At 38.5% G+C, this 11,825-nt stretch overlaps 1 pseudogene; it reads left to right on the top strand.

Moving 5' to 3' along the window:
• Positions 1-428: 428 nt before the first annotated feature.
• On the top strand, positions 429-562 carry LOC118570121 (annotated as a pseudogene).
• Positions 563-11,825: the final 11,263 nt, after the last annotated feature.

The following is an 11,825-nucleotide window of genomic DNA, read 5'->3' as shown; positions in this document are numbered from 1 at the left end:
TATGTCAGAGCCCTCTAAAAAACATATTGATCCAGTAGCAAATTACATGTGTATTTCTTATAATTTAATTCAAAATACTGTAAAATCTATGATCATTTTTTCTTTAATCTATACACTTAGATGATTCTTAATTTCCCAGTGTATTCCAAATATTCCTTAGGATTGTGGATTAGTTTTGATTTCTAACATATTTGCTTTGTGATCAGAAAATTACAAACTGTACTATTTTAATTATTTAAATGTTTTGAGACATGCTTTATAACAAATATATGGGAATTTTATTTGAAATATCAGTACATACATGCATGAAAAGACTGAATTTTGCAGCTGCTTTTATGAATGAAAATAATTTGACTAGTAAACATGTCTCCTACCAAGTGAGTATCACCATTTTTTTAATATCTTAGGACAAGACTCAAGATATTTAGATAATTAAAGGTGGTTTTCTCAAGGTAGGGGCTCATCATTATATTCTAGATGTACTGACACCTGTGATTTTCCCAAATGCAAGAACCTCAACTGAGTAATTTGTGGTAGTAGAGAACCACATTCATGCTCTCATTAAAAGAGAAGAAAAAATTAAAATATTGAAAAAAAACTGACAAAGACAGTAGAAGATTGGAAATCCTCTTGCATTCACTGATCAGCAGATCTCATCTAATGAAAATGGCCATGCTGTTGGCAGTGATCTGCAGATGCTGTTCATTCTCCCTCAAAATTCCAATGATGTTCTTTACTAAGTTGAAAAAACCTTTCTAGAACTCGTATGGGAACACAAAGACCCTGAATACTAAACAGAGAGTAATGCTGGAGTAATCTCAAAATATGATTTCAAGTTATACTACAGAGCTATAAAAAGAAGTTAAAACAAGACTGGCACAGAAGCAGACATGTCCAACTGAGGAATAGGACAGAGACCAAGAAGTAAACTCACATTGCTTCTTGACAAGGGTACTACAAGCATACTTGCCCCTATTACAAGAGGTACTGGGAAACCTAGTTATCCACATACAGAAAAATAAAACTCTCACTTTGTGCAAAATTTCATTCAACTTTATTGCAAGACTTTAATGGGAAATCTGAAATGGCTTGAGGAAAACTAATGTAAAAGTACCTCAAGCATAGGTCTAGGAACAGGACTCTGGTAGTTCAGGAAATTATGGCACATGTCTATAACTGCTACTGCAGCAAAGGGAAGTATCAACAGAAGGAAACAACATCCTACAGAATGGCAAGTGATCTTTGTCCATGGAAAAATGAAAAGAGCATTCATAAAAGAAGGAAATGCAAACCAAAACTGCTTTGAGATTCCAGACTCAAAGACTGGCTGCCATCAGGAAAACAAGTGACAACACATCCTGGTGAGGATGTAGAGTAACTCTGAGACATGCAAATGGATGCAGCCACTGTAGGAATGAGGATGGACATTCCTCATCTTCAAAACATTAAATGTAGACCTACTATATGATGCACTTGTGCCATTACTGGGCAGGAATATATGCTCATGGCTCATATATCACACACACACACACACACACACACACACACACACACACACACACAAGGATCTAATTCAATACACCACAGTTAATACACAGTACTTGTCCATTCATATTTATTACGGGCTACTCACAATAGTCAAGCTGAAGAACCAGCCTAGGTGCCTAACAACAAATACATGGTTGAAGAATAGGTGATACTTACATATAATTGGGTTCAGCTGTGAATAATGAAGCCCTTAAATTTACAGGAAAATGAGTGGAAATGGAGATTAGATTGTTAAATCTAAGCAAACTGGGTCAGACTCAAGAATAGGGAGGTCACATTGTTACTCCCATTTGTCAAATCAAGAGAACATAAGAGGGACTATTTTGCAGAAGTAAGTGGAGCTTGGGGAAGAAGAAGTGGAAAGTATGATGGATATGATCAGAACATGTGACAGTATGTATACAGGAAAACACCACAGTAAAACCCATTATTTATCCAAGTACTATGTGCTAACAAAAAGGAAAATTACAGAAAATTAAATATGTAGTTATGTAATATAACATTATCAAAGCTGAAAAGTCTGAATTACTCAAACTGTTGGAAATCTCTCATTTTTCTTATTCTATATCATTTAAAGTAGGTGCTGATGAGATGGGGGGGGGAAGAGTGAATTGTATCCTGAAGAGGGGTTCAAAACTATGTAGCTATGTCCATTTCAAAATGATTTCCCATGGCTCAATCAACTAACTAACTTCCTTCCTTCCTTCCTTCCTTCCTTCCTTCCTTCCTTCCTTCCTTCCTTCCTTCCTCCCTCCCTCCCTCCCTCTCTTTCTCTCTCTCTCTCTCAATTTCTTTTTTTTGTTTTTTGTTTTTTGTTTTTTGTTTTTCGAGACAGTGTTTTTCTGTGTAGCTTTTTGCCTTTCCTAGAACTTGCTTTGGAGACTAGGCTGGCCTCAAACTCACAGAGATCCACCTGCTTCTGCCTCCCAAATGCTGGTATTAAAGGCGTGTGCCACCACCACCTGGCTCAACTTTATTATTATAACTCCAAACATCAATAAATAAACAATGCATCTAGGAAAGGCATTTTCTGATTAGCATCACACACCAATTTAGCTTTAATGAATGACGATAAATGTGCTGCTGTTTCTCAGAAAGGCTTATATCTGAGACCACTTTTGGTTTTTGCTCCCTGAACATTGACTTTCCCTCTAACACTATGCTAACAGCACTGGTTTGACTGGCCATATAATGTCTTCAGAATCTCTCACAGAGAAGTCATTCCATTTTATATTCATAATATACCAGAAACATTGTGGTGACAAAACAGAGGGAACACCACATCAAAGGGAAGCCAAGGAAAATGGGACATCCCACACAAAACACTGAGTTCCCAATGATACTGTGGAAATAGGAATGCATAAAATGCAGGACACTGATTGGTATTCAGGCAGCTCAATGTATGGTAACAGAATGCATCTTCTTTGATCTTGTTTTAAGTTGCTCACATACAGGAGGGATTCCCCAAGAGCTCTGATTATATTTTTATTGTTTTCTATCATTTTGAACAAATGACCTTAAAAGATATCAACCAAGAATAGAGGTTTCGATGGAGAGGTAGGACGAAACAACTTAATGGAATGTGTATTCCCATTTCTTCCTTTAGGGTCTGTGAAACTTAGAACAAAGAATTTAACCTCTGTAAGCACAGGTTTTTAAAGTTTGTGAAATTAGGGAACCTTACCACATGGACATTGCATTGAGTTATAGGTGAGTATTCCTGTAAATAACTGTTTAATATGCTTGCTATGTTGTACACCAGTGGTTCTCAACCTGTGGGTCACATCTTGCCTATAATATATTTATATTACAATTCATAACAATAGCAAAATTACAGTTATGAAGTAGCAACAAAATAATTTTATAGTTGTGGGTTACCACAACATGAGGTATACCACACCTGTATTAAAGGGTCTCAGCATTAGGAAGGTTGAGAACCACTGTTGTATGCATATAACACTTTGAATACTTCATGATTTTGATTATTATTAGGTTTATGCTGAATTTCTCGGGGAGGCAAGCTTGTGTCTTGGGATGGGGACTCATGGGCATTGGGAAACAAATGGATCAAGGCTTTCAAACATAGCCAACTCTCTTTATTACTATTTCCCAAAAGCAACAATTTCCATTTCAAATTTTAAAGTACAAGATGGAGAGTTTTTCAAATAACAAGATCCACTTCAAAACACTAGTGACTTTTACAAAGAGAGTAACTAGAAAATCAAGACAATATCCCCAGCTTCCTGTCAGGCACTGTCCTTTTCTCCCTGTGATTTATCATACTTTCTGATACAGACATAATGCTGTCATTGTGTGGTCTGGGACTTTTTAGCTGTCCTTTTAGACTGGAAGGAAAATTATATTTCAGGTTTCTCAGGAAAAGCTGAATGTAACTAATTTATTTATGATTCTGTTTTGTTCAAATCAGTAAGTGTATATCTTAGTTTTTTACTGGAAAAAAATACAGTGGTGGGGATTTAGCTCAGTGGTAGAGCGCTTGCCTAGCAAGCACAAGGCTCTAGTTCGATCCTCAGCTCCAAAAAAACAAAAACAAAAACAACCCAAAAACTGTCAGGCGGTGGCAGCACACGCCTTTAATCCCAGCACTTGGGAGGCAGAGCCAGGTGGATCTCTGTGAGTTCAAGGCCAGCCTGGTCTACAGAGAGAGTACCAGGAAAGGTGCAAAGCTACACAGAGAAACCCTGTCTCAAAAAACCAATTATATATATATATATATATACAGCTATGGCCTTCTTTATCAGGGCAACCTGAGAAGACAGTAGTTTCTGGATGACACCAAATAATTCATTGTGTCACAAGGGACAAGCCATTTCTCTCTCTCTCTCTCTCTCTCTCTCTCTCTCCCTCCCTCTCCCTCTCCCTGACTTTCTTCCATAGAAAAAGCAATAACAAAAATCAAGTTGCCTTCAGTCAGGATTGTTCACAAAGACAAAGTCAATATAATAATAACAATTGTTGATGTTTATTAAGCAAGTATCATTCTGTCACTTCAGATGTATTTAAGAGTGTTCAATCAGTTAAGAATGTTCAATCCTCATAACAATCCTATAAGAAACCTTTTAGAATAACTCCCATTTTCAGAGATGAAAAGGAGCCATAGAACCTTTAAACAACATGCATGTCACTGTCTAGAGAATCCTATTCAAATTCAAGAAGTCTGTACTCACACCTACAACTCAAATTTGCCATTCTCCCAGTGATATAGCAGGTGAAAGTTCTCAGTCACAACATGAAGCTGAAAGTTTTCCTGTATCCTGCCTGGTCCACAGCCACTCAGACCCAAGTAAACACACAGAGGCTTATATTAATTAAAACTGCTTGTCCGTTAGCTCAGGCTAGCTACTGACTGGCTCTTATACTTAAACTCAGCCCATTTCTGTTAATCTATATGTCATCATGTGTTCTGTGGCTTTACCTGTGTGCTGCTCCCTAGAAGGTGGGCTGGCATCTCTTGACTCAGCCTTCCTCTTCCCAGCATTCTCCTTGTCTGTTTATCCTGCCTATACTTCCTGCCTGGCTACTGGCCAATCAGCTTTATATTAAACCAGAATACAAAAGAATTATTTCACAGCAATAACACACTTTACTGGGTCAACAGAGCTGAATAATTTTCAGTGCAGGACTCTACCATGGGTTTTGCTTGCATATATCCTTTCTGTCTTTAGTGAAGATGGATATGTGGCTAAATGCTGGGAGACACATTTTTTTCTGAGGGATGTGACATAAATGTCTATTCACCCCACCTAGATAATCTATGACAGAACAAAGCGACAACTCTACCACATTTCAACTAGGTGAACCAAACAATCTGCTAAGTTATTGCAGAAGTATGGATAACGGTTTCAATAGAGGATCAGAGATGCCTGAAGAAATTTCCTCATTGAAAAGATATCCACCTGCAGGACTGAGGACCTGGAAATTCTATCCCAGAGGAGCTCTGCAAGGCAGCTGCAGGTAGCTTGACTCATAGGAGAGACTCCATTCCCAGCAGTTGTTTACAGTTTTCATTGTTTTGTGGAGGAGCCTTGTGGATCCTGTAAATTTCAGGAACTTCTTGGGTCCCATAAGTCTCCTTCCTCCCCCTTCAACTCAGATGAAATTGTTATACAACACCACCATTATTTATTGACTAGAAGATAAGCTTCTTTATTCTTATTGTGACCTAAAGAGATGATAATATATTTCCATGTGGTCTATCCTTTGATCTAAGGCTGTATTTTCTATTCCTTCTCATAAATGTTCTTCCCCAAAAGTCTTGATTCAAGCAAAATCCTGAATATCTAAGCATTTTTCACCTACATAGACTCACTACCATACTAGCTCTACCTGTGGGTCCAAATATTCTTGGAAATTTCTGTTTTCCACAACACATTTCTTTTTGAGGTCATTTTACTCAGCTGCATGCTAAGTACAAACATTCAAACAGAATCCTGATCAGGCAGAGAGGAGAGGCATAGAAATGAATGCTACTTCCCTAGACTTACTTTTTGTTTCTTCTCACATTGTGCGGTCAGAGCAATCTCTCTTGAGTGCCAGCCAGCCTTATTGATTTCCATTTTTCTACCACAGAAGATGAATGCCCCACTTCCCTTCCAGGCCTTCTTGATCTGGTTACCCTGACATCCAACCTGACCCTCCTTCTTCCAGATGGGCTCAATATTCTCTGTTGTGATTGTCAGCTTCCTTTTCAAATAGTCTACCTTGCTCGCTCAACTGTTCCTGTGTGTTCCCTATATATCAGGAGTGCAGGAAGAGGCTAGTTAAGTATCACCTCTAGTTAGTTTAATTGTTACCAATATCTCAAACCCAGCACTCATTGCATTATTTCCACTGCCGTTGCCTGGACTTTTCCAGGATTCAATAATGTGTCAATTTTTATCTCTTTTGTAATGTGTAAAAAAAAAGTCTCAACCATTGCCAGCAGTCTACAGAGGATGTATCATTGTGGATTTCTGGGGACCTCTCCAGCACTCTGCCTATTCCTATTCTCATGTGGTCATCATTTATCATGGTCTGTTATTCCTTATTCTCCTTTTCTGTTCTTGATTCAGCTGGGATCTCCTGCTCCCCTAAGCTTTCTTTCCCTCGAACCTTGCCCTTCATTACTCCCACTGTTATCCAGGTTGTTCATGTAGATCTCATCCATTTCTCTGTCATTGGGCAATCCTTGTGTCTTTCCTAGGGTCCCATTTTCTAGGTAGCCTCCTTGGAGTTGTGTATCAGTCTAGTCATCTTTGTTTTACATCTAGTATCCTATTATGAGTGAGTACATACCATGTTTGTCCTTCTGAGTCTGAGTTACCTCACTCAGGATGATTTTTTCTAGATCCATCCATTTGCCTACTGGTGATCAGATGGCCAAACACCCTAAAGGTTGTGCTGGAACTCTTACCCAATAACTGATGGAGGTGGATGTAGAGATCCTCGGCCGGGCCCCAGGTGGAGCTCCAGGAGTCCAATTGTCGAGCAAGGGGAGGGACTATGGGAGTGTGAATTGTTGAGACCAGGACTGGAAAAGCACAGGGACAAATGGCCTGATGAATGAAGGCACATGAATTATGAACAAAGGGCTGTGGAGCCCCCAGCTGGATCCGGCCCTCTGGATGAGTGGGACAGTTGAGCAGCTTGGACTGTTTGGGGGGCCCCCAGGCAGTGGGACCCGGACCTGTCCTTAGTGCATGAGCTGGCTGTTTGGAACCTTGAGCCTGGAATGAAGGGACTGGAACTGCCTATAATGAGTCAGCCAGGTTGAATTGAATCCCCAGGGGAGTCTTGCCTCCCCCACCCCAGGAGATGGGAATGGAGGGGAGGGGCTGGGGGGAAGGTGGGAGCAGGGAGGACAAGGGAACCCACGGCTGATGTGTAAAATTAAAATCAAATATAATAAATTAAAAAAGGAGAAAAAAATTTGAAAAAAAAAAATCGTCTATCTCCTCAGTTGGGTAACAGTCATTTGTAGGCATTGGAGCTTTGCATCCATCATCAAGCTGAGTAAACTGTAAGTGGATAACAACAACAACAATAGTGGGATCACAGCAGAACTCCAACAAATGCTTCAACTTACTGAATCTCCATCCAGCTAAGGTCTTTAGCTTCTTCTTAGAAAGTGATGATGACTTTTCTGCTGCCAACTGTGCAGATGCACGTGAGGACTCGGAGTCACTGCCACTCTTCCAAACGGATGGTGTTGATGCTTTTGGCTGGAGGACACTGGGGGCGGGATGCAGCCAGGGGGAGCCATGTCCTTTCAGTTTCTGAAACCCATCCAAACCCTTTGTTTTTCTACCTTAATGTCTTTCTATGGATGCAATATTTTTTGATGTATTGTCACGTCTCATTTTTCTACATTTCTAAGCACAGAAGTTACTGTTCTTTATGTTAGGAAGCAGGAACTAAGAAAGTTGTCTGACCCCTGCCATATTAAAAGAAAAAAAAATCGTACTTTCTGAAAGTCTTCATTTATGCTAGCTCCAGCCTAGACTTCCATACACAATAATTTCTTCATTTATTTTATGCTATCCTAGTCATTTCCAACATATTTTCATACTGTAAATACTCTGGCTTACTCATTTAATCAAAAAAGCCCACTTTGTTCATTTTACTTTGTAATTCAGTTTCAACACATCTTTTACAGCACAATTGTTATGAATTTTCAATTTATTTTTACATCTATTTTTATAGCTGCCACTTCTGCAGTGTGCAAGATTTTTTTCTTCCTTAACTTTAAAAACATCGTTTCTGAAAGAAAGCTGTTCTAAAATCTGGCTTTTTCAGCAAACTGCACACCCACACAAGGAAGACAGAGTGATAGAAGTTAAAGAAGAAATGGTGCACAAGGTCACCTTGCCTATTTTAAAAGCAAATACAAAATGTGTGTGCAATAATATCTAAATAACATAATTTCCAATTTTAATCTTAAAGAATTTTGTTGACTCTCAATTTATACTCTTGTTTATAGATTTTGCTCAAAATTATGAGCTCTGTTAAGAGTCAGCTTGTGTTGGTATGGAGGAACTGTGAAAATACTACATTTTTTTTCTTTACTTTTAATGCATAATAACAACTTTTTGCTATTTTCAAGAAGTGTTCTTGTTACCTATTGCTTCATACAACCTAACTCAAAGCCTGACTGATTTAAAATAACTCTGATCATTTGGTTTCATCTTATTTGGCAGAGAAGCTAGGTTCTGTGTCGAAGTCTTGATCGGGGGTTTCCATGCAGCTTCCACAAATGGAAGTGACTGCTGAATCATCTTCAAGCTTTTCTCAAACACATCATTCTCCAGTGAAACCTCAGCTAAGAATGTCAGATGGAACACCTATATGTGGCTCTCTCGATGCCTTGGGCTTCCCCCAAGTTTGTTAACTCTTCTCCAGGCAGTTATTTCAAAATAAAGGTGGAATCAAATTGTCCTGTCTGACCTAACTTTGGAAATTGCGTAGCATCATTTTCACACTACAACCACAATGGATTGCTTCGGCAGAAATGAGATAGTGGTAGAGTTAAGGATAAGAGTACACAAGGCAAAAATATAACTCTCAGCTTTGACGGGGTAACACTGTAAGCTATATTAGATGAATGATTTTGTTATTGTCATTATTTTTTTAAATTAATCTACCTTCACTAGTTATATAATAATCCACTTGCTACTTGCAAATTGATTAAATACTAAAGTTTTTAGTTTTAGATGCCACTTTCTAGCTCTTTTCATACAAAACCATACATAGTGTCACCAAAGAGATCTAGCAAAATGTCTACTCTTTATATTACCTATTTTGTCTTAATGCTTCCTAGTCACTTCTTTTAAGCTTGGTGCAGTCATTGACAAAGAAGAGAAAGAAAAGACATTCTAATCTATAATCTGTGCCCTCCAATTTTGAACAAAGGATCTATCTGTAGCCTGCAGGGAGTCTACACTGTTTCTCTACTAGCTTTCTCAATATGAATGTCAGATGATATTCTTGTGCTTCAGTGCAGTAAAACTGCCTCCACATTATCTTAAAGAACTAATGATCTTAGGCCAGTGAGATGGCTCAAGAGGTAGGAGATCTTGCCATCAAGCCTGATGACTAGAGTTCTATAGACTGAATCCATATGGTGGAAGAAAAGAAGTTCCTTTCACAAGAGGTCCTCTGACCTCCACATGCACACAGTGGCACACATGTGCACACACAAGTAAGTGTCACAAAATATTTTAAAATAACTAATATTCTTGAATTCTGACTCTTATATTTTCATGTCTGAAGCTGTATTCCCATCTGTTAGGTAAATATCATCATCAGTGCCAACAGATAATTACCCTACAGAATATACATGTTTGTTTTACTGGCCTGAACCCCATAAAAGAACATAAGAACAATTCTTATCACATGCTTCCTTTTCACAAATAAGACAAAGGGATCCCATTTTTACTTGACATTGACTTCATCCAAATGATACTTGTTTTTTTTCTCTCCTTTATATCCTAAATTAGTCCCTCATATCTCAGAAGTTTTCCCATGCAAACAAATAATATTATTTTGACAATGTTTTCTCAGTAAGCTAGTTGATAACATCTTCCTACCAAACATGATCTGTCGTGTCATGATGTAATGAAAAGGTTGAGTTATATTGGAAGCATGAAACATACATGGGAACGTCACTGTTAGTGTCCAGGACATTCACAATGTAATGCACACTTGGTGGATTTATAAATGAACATAAGATTTCAATCTTCAGAATGTTTACTAGAACTTTCTAAGACTATGTCCAGTAGAAGTTGACCAAACAGTGGTTGATATTAGTCATGAATGTCACTAATAGTTTAATATTTTGCTCAGTTCCTGAATAAAACACCCAGTGAAAAAGGAAGAGTATTCTTTCCCAATTGTTTTGGATGCTAAAAATATAAACCACATTTTCCTGCATCTTCAAATAGCTTTGCTCTGTCCTGCAATTCAAATCTTTTCTTCTACCATTTCCAACATGATGTTTTTTGTACACTCCCAAATTTCAATTTGACTCTTTGCCAGTTATGACTTCGAAACTGGTGAGAATTTCCTCCATCTTTTACACAATAAAAAGCTCTTTTTCTTCCTTCGTTCCTATATCTCATCCCAAATTTAATCCTTTATCAAATCATCTGAGAATGTCTCTGTTTACATGTATGTCTCCATTGACCTATATGTGCACTCACACCTATTAAATAAACACTAGGGAAATTTCATATACCTTTCTTATCATTATTCAGTGCCTTTAGGGACATCCAGTATTGGTCCTGACTATGTTGTCAAGCTGACTTGTGAGTGGTGGAGAAGCTCTCCAGACCTGGTCTTGGGAAGCTCCTGATCAAAGCCAAACCCACCATTGGAACACCAGGACACAAGGAGAAATCAGATGATGAAGTCTCTCCTTCAAACCACCATGATGCAAGATCCTGAGGGGGAAGGCTTTGCTGGCATTTCTTTCAATCTCTTATGCGTCACCACTCCTGGAAGCACAATGTTTCCAAAGGCAGCTTGCGATTTAGGGACAAAAGTGACCCACACTGAAAATGCCACTGTGCTCATCACAGCCTGTCATCCAGATTAGCATTTGGAAAGTGATTGGACCCTGTTGGTGTTCCCTGATCCTGTTTACAGAATGATCTCATCCAGCAATATGTGGCCAAGGACAGGAAGAGAAGGAATGCAACGGCCTGGTTCTCGAAATATGCCATGGCCAGTGTGGCAAAGCCTCAGCAGTCAGGCATTGAGTGGCGTCCCTGCTGTAGAAGGGAGTTCAGATGCCCTTATGCACCACTGCTGTAATGAAGTCGAATTCTCTTTGCTGGAAAAGAACAGTTATTGAACAGCCCATCAGGGAAGAGAGTTCCCTCACAGCTTTGCCTTTTAAGCCAAACTACTACTTCAGATCTATAAAACAAAACCTGAAAAATTATAAAAGTCAGCATTGCTATTCTTGTGTATTTGCCACCTACTCCTGATAACTATTCTTCTTTAATGTCTAATGAGAGTACATAGACATAATTGGATTAAAAAATTACCCTTCAAAGTAATAGAACTAATGTGAGAATATTCTGTCAAAAAGAAAAGGAACAGATGATTTGCCTAAGCATGGTTAAGACAAAAATGGGAAAGAAAATCAGAGGGAAAGGCATATCACAGCACACACTTACTCTAATTAAAACTCAAATCAAAGAATACTGGAAAAGCTAATAGATCTTCCTGATAGGTTTTTTTTTTTTTTTAAGCTTATCATTTGATGTCTAACAGCA

This window comes from Onychomys torridus, chromosome 18, assembly GCF_903995425.1.
Source record: "Onychomys torridus chromosome 18, mOncTor1.1, whole genome shotgun sequence".
Classification (NCBI taxonomy): domain Eukaryota; kingdom Metazoa; phylum Chordata; class Mammalia; order Rodentia; family Cricetidae; genus Onychomys; species Onychomys torridus.
The sequence above is the reverse complement of the archived record's forward strand: the minus strand, read 5'-3'. Positions and strand labels throughout refer to the sequence as shown.